Source organism: Topomyia yanbarensis, chromosome 3, assembly GCF_030247195.1.
Source record: "Topomyia yanbarensis strain Yona2022 chromosome 3, ASM3024719v1, whole genome shotgun sequence".
Lineage (NCBI taxonomy): Eukaryota > Metazoa > Arthropoda > Insecta > Diptera > Culicidae > Topomyia > Topomyia yanbarensis.
The window spans coordinates 57,661,781-57,667,962 of record NC_080672.1 but is presented as its reverse complement, the minus strand read 5'-3'; positions in this window follow the sequence as shown (position 1 = coordinate 57,667,962).

Here is a 6,182-nt window from a genome sequence, read left to right as displayed (position 1 = left end):
ACAAATTCAACAGTTGTGTTTATATTTTGGAAAAAAAATCACCTCACGAATTCATCGCTGAATTCGTTAGAATCGGGATTTGCTGCGTGATCGTACGTATCACCCTGTAATTCAGGAACCAGAACTCGGATCCACACAAAATTCAACAGCAGCTGATAGAACTTTCATTTAAAATCAAGTTTGTCAAAATCGGTTCAGCCATCTCCGAGAAACCGTTGTGGACATTTTGTTAACAAATCCGCACATACACACACATACATACATACATACATACATACATACATACATACATACATACATACATACATACATACATACATACACATATACATACACACATACATACACACAGATATTTTGCGATCTCGGCGAACTGAGTCGAATGTTATATGAGACTCGGCCCTCCGGGCCTCGGTTAGAAAATCGGTTTTTGAAGCAATTGCATAACCTTTCTATATGAGATAGGCAAAAGAATAATATTTAATTAGCTTAATAAGCATGAGTTCAATGTTTTCTTCATGTGATTATAATTTGGAAAGGTTGGTGGAATGGGTTTGAACGTGTAGGGAATGGGGGGTTAGTAGAGTGGGAGTGGAGGATGCGTCAGAAATCCTTCATCTTATTTCGGTATACGGGGTGGATGAAGGAAATGCGGGCGTGAGGGTGGTCCAAGGGGAGGGGAGTGATGAAGGAGAGAGGTGTAAGGGCAAGACGGGGGGGGGGCGTCGACGCAATACTCAACTGCATATTTTGCCTTCCATTTGAGACTTGGTTTGAGAAAATCGGTTCAGTCATCACCGAAGAACCGATTTGACTTTAATTGTGGAATATGCCCGGAATTCCGGACTTCCGGAATCGTCGATAGTGGACAATATATTCAAAGAATGTTTGATTGGCAATCAGTGATCTAGATCTGCGATTAGAAGTTATTTGGTGACCATTTCAATAGTTTTTAGCCTCTGAGGTATTACGATTGTACCGATTTATATGGGAAATTCCAGTGTATCCTTACTAACACCCCTGTAACTCCGGAAGCAAGAGTCAGAACCGAATGAAATTCAGCAGCAGTCAATGGCATTACTGTACCTTTCATTTGAAATCAAGTTTGTAAAAATCGGTAGAGAATTCGTTGGGGAATGGGTGTGATATTAGCTTAGAAACTTGGCGGGTTCCCCGGGGGCGTCATGAACCGTCATAGGTGGCCAATGTGGTCAAAGCTGCTTTGATTGATCATTAGTGATCCAGACCCGCAAACTAGAGTAATGTTACATCAATTTTAATATGTTTTACATCATTTGAACATCATGGCGGTACCAGTTTATATGGGAATTTGCTGTGTGACCGCACTCTTCAACCCGTAACTCCGGAACCGGAAGTCGGATCAACTAAAAATTCAATAGCAGCTTATGGGAGCGTTATACCTTTCAGATAAAACTAAGTTTGCGAAAATCGGTTCAGCCATCTCTGAGAAAATTGTGTGAGTTTAAATGACACACACACACATACACACACACATACACACACACATACATACACACACAGACATTTGCCGATCTCGACGAACTGAATCGAATGGTGTATGACACTCGGCCCTCCGGGCCTCGGTTAAAAAGTCGATTTTTACAGTGATTGCATTGCCTTTCTTTATATGAGAAAGGCAAAACATGAAGTGAGAATTGAGTCAATCCAAAAACAGTTTCTATTATATGCACTACGCAAGTTAAGATGGACAGTATTCCCTCTTCCATCTTATGAAGCACGTTGTATGTTGATAGATATTCAAACATTGAAAGAACGTTGGGACTATGCTATGATCTCGTTTCTAAACGATATCGTCATGCAGCGTATTGACTCATCTTACATATTGTCAAAATTAAATTTATATGCTCCTACTCGTCAATTACGCAATAGAAATTTGTTCGCGATAGGTCATCACCGTACAGACTATGCTAAATTCGGACCACTAAACCAGATGATGGCTGTGTATAACGAGCATTGTGAAAGTATTGACCTTATCATGCCCCGAACAAGTTTAAAACAGTTTTTCAACTCTTTACGGCAACATAGTACATAGAAATAGTTTACAGGATAGTATATAAGCAATTAATATTTGTATAATGTAGTCTACACTTGATTGACGAAATAAATAAATAAATAAATAAATTTGCACTCCTAGTGTGCTTTTATTGCTAAGATATTTGCAGGGGCGGATCCAGAAAAAAAAATTCGGGAGGGGTCTGAAATTTCGATTTTTAAACGAACAGTGTCTAATTTGTAATACGTAATGACCTTATTTAATGAATATAAGTTTTGTTGGACAAATGCGGTTTGAAAGTATTTTGAGTTTGAAACTAATATAAAATTAAACTAATTTGAAATTTCTCAACAGCTAAACAAATTTCGGGGGGGGGGGGGGGGGGGGGGGTCCGGACCCCCAAGGCCCTCCCCCTGGATTCGCCACTGGATATTTGATTTCCAAAAACTAAGGATCTTAGCAGAAGTGGCATAAACTCGCTTCGTCGGAGCTGCGTTCGGAATTATGGCATTATTCAGCGGTTTAACAAACATCCCAACAGGTCTCCCTAACTCGCAGTAGGTCTGATTTGCACAAACTTAGTCTCAAATGAAAGGTACAACCGTCTGTAAATTGGTACCACTATGCTATCAAAATGATGCAAAACTTTTGAAAATTGGATGCAAAATTACTTGGCCAGTCTAGATCACTAATGGTAAACTAAAGTCGCTTTGACCACATTTGGCCACCTACGACGGTTCCTGAGTGCATAGAAGCAGGAACTGAATAATGTTCAAAGTAGTTAAGGAAAATGTAAAAATCGAATTTAAATTGTTGGTACCAAATGTGCCAAATTTATTTTCCATGTTGAAACTAATTGAATATCGTTACGGTGTTACTGAAATAATTATTTAGTTTTTAAGGATCATATTCGATTTGTTCGACTAATTTTGGAACGTTCAATTCATTATTGGATTACTTGACATGAATTCTTTAATTTTTAAAACAAAACTAGAACTGAACTGTGTTCACACCGTTACTGTGTAAGTTATCAAGAAATAGTTCCAGAAACATTTAATGACATATTTCAATAGGTTGGCAATATTTACTGAATTTTAAACACTATGAATACCTACACCATCTAAAAAACCATACTTTCCACTCGGCTCGTTTATCTTGATTACTAGTAAAACCTTCGTAGATTATGTTTCCAATGCTATTTGAAAGTTGTACAATGTAGACAACCAACAGCAGTGGTGCTACAAAAAAATGGATATTTTACCAATCGTCAGAGCATCAATCGGTTTCTGCTTAATAACTTTTTTCTCAAGCGTCAGATCGTTTCGTGGTTTTCGAGACTTTGTTTCTTTGTTAAATTTCCTATAAAAGTCACATAACGATTTATTTTTAGGAAGTTATGGGCGACTCCTGGAGGAATTATTTTGGGAGAGTTTATTTCCCCATACAAAATCCCATGTAAACTTTAAGCAGTTGGCGCAAAAATATAGTTTCGGGGATCGAGCTAAGAATTTGCACATTTGTTCTAGGACCCAAATGGTACCTAAAAAGTTTCTCGAAGCTGGAATCAAATTTTTGTCCCACACTATTGTATATGTATTCGTGACATTATTCTAGCTATAAAGTGGTTATTCAAATTTAATATCAGTTTTCGCAAAACTAGCATATACTCATTTTTAATAGAAAATTAAAAGGTTTTGAATGAGTATTGTGTTCGTGGGTATTCACGGGTGTCATTGTTGTTATCGCATTAGAAGTTCGAATTCAATAAAAGTTCATGACAAACAGTTAAAGCAATACCTAAACCAACTAGTGACAAATTTTTGGCGATTTTACGGTGTAATTTAACAACTTGAATAATTTTAGTGACGTAATGCAATGCATAAAATCAACCGTTTCTTTGAAAAACATACACAATCGGTTGTAGTTCCTATGATTAAATTACGCAAAAAACACTTGAGTTAAGCCTTTTAAAAAGCTGTGAAAAACTCATTTAACCTTCAAATCACCTAAAATCTCGCAAAAATGTCTCTGCTAACTCAGCTGATACGAGAAAAATACTAGCGAGAATATCGCGCAACCTTCACATATTGACTTAAGTCCGGGCTCGTCACACAGTGCTGTGTTATTTAAATGAATATTTCTTTTTAGTTAGGATTCCGATTAGGCTCTAATCGGGCCACTTTTGAGGTTTTGGCCGACTTTTGTATGGAAGGTGATCAATATGCGGTTGTTGGGTTCTGAAATAATTTGACTGCAATTTGTTCACAGTGAGATCTCGTGCAAAAATTTTGAAAAAAGGTAATGTCATCTTGAATTGCTAAGTGATGGAAAAAGTAGAGAATTAATTCTGCACAAAAAATAAATGAAAACCGAGTATGATGATCGCTAAGTAGTTCAAAATGGCCAAACTACTATATATACAGTACTGAAAGGCTTTAATGAACGTTTGTCTGCTTTTCGGAAGATGCCATGAATTCGAAGCCGTGCAGTGGGTCGGAAACCGTGACAGGGCTTTTTATGCCAATCCTGCACTTTTGGGCAGTGGCTAACAGAATCGGAGCTGTTCGCAGTATAGTTCGAATTATACTTGGCATGGGGTTCTTCAAATGTCGGACTGTTCTGAACTGGACCGCAAAGAAGAAAAAAAAACAACGAACAAAAACGCGAGCCCGAAAGATTCGGTTAGCGTCCGACCAAATTCATCCGTTGCATCTATATGCACAATGAAACGTATGCCAAATTTGGCTTTAAACAGTTTCCAGGACAAAAGTTTTATTTTGCCAATGTTCACGAAAATATTTACATGAAATATGAAATTGTTTTCGCAGACAAGTTTACCGGTAAGCTGATGATTTGGCAGGGAATCTGCAGTTAAGGTCGTTATACTCCGATTTCCCTCACAATCAAAAATATAAATAAAGTTATACAGCAGCGAACGTCTGAAAAACCATGTATAGCTGTTTATTAGGTTCCATCGGGGTCCTGTTTTGGCCAGATTTGGCAAGTAGTCATCATAGTAAGAATACGCTATAACTAGCATTACATCTCTTTCAAAAACTACAAATACAAAACTTCCCAGCAATATGTCCATCGAAAACAGAGATGCAAAATAAAAAAATTCACAAACTAATCCATCTTTGGAACCCCATTTCCTAATGCCCAAACTTATTCCGAAACATCACCGACAACGACAGCAGCATCATTTTATGACTTCAGAATTTGCATAAACAAGCCATAAGAAGTGAACATATGTTTGTCGCACTCTGTTTTCCTCCCTTACCCACTTCTATCTGTTCCTCATACACAGTCTATAGTTGGAAATCGGTTCACACTACTCTTTTCATCGGCATCCAAGAAAGTAGATGTCAGAAGGTTGATGAGAAAAATTTCACACCTTTCGGGACAAACCGATGACATTTCCATGCCAACATAACCGTTTTAGACAGCATTCCGAAACTAACCTATCCACATCCCCGCCACCTTCACGATCACTTGCCTTGACCTTCCTCTTATACTATGCGTCTCGCATATCACTCTTCGCCAGATCGGCCAACCGAAACCGAACATGGCGTACAGTTTTTACGATCTAGCCTCTGGCTCCGCTGGGAATCGATATCCGGAAATTTTCGAACTCCAAAGTCGGGAAATTTTGTCACTTCAAGCTCGAACGGAAACTCCGTGCATAAATTATGAAAAAGTTGTCATAAAATTATCACTCTTTTCGGTTTTAGTCGTCGTTCTTGGTTACCAACACTTACGGAAGAAACAACATACACGACATAATGAAGAACAAAGCCGGAACAGATCCGGCCAGCAAACGCAACGGAACGCCACACGGACGAAGCGAGGGAAATCCAACGAAATCTTATTTATTTTTATTGTCTCGTCCTAATAACAGTGCGCCATGCGAAAAGATTTTGCCGGGAATAGATCGAACAAGGAAAGTGTGTGTGTGTGTTAATGATGACATTAGAAAAGTTTATTGACATTTCACACCTTCCGATCGGCAAAGGTTGGGTTTTTCGCTTTACCTGGGTTCACCCGGGCTGGGAGAATCCCATCATTCGGAAATGGGAATTTTGAAGGTAGAAAAGATTCAAATGAGGAAGTATGGGATGGCCATCGTAATCATGGTCCGGCTTTCATG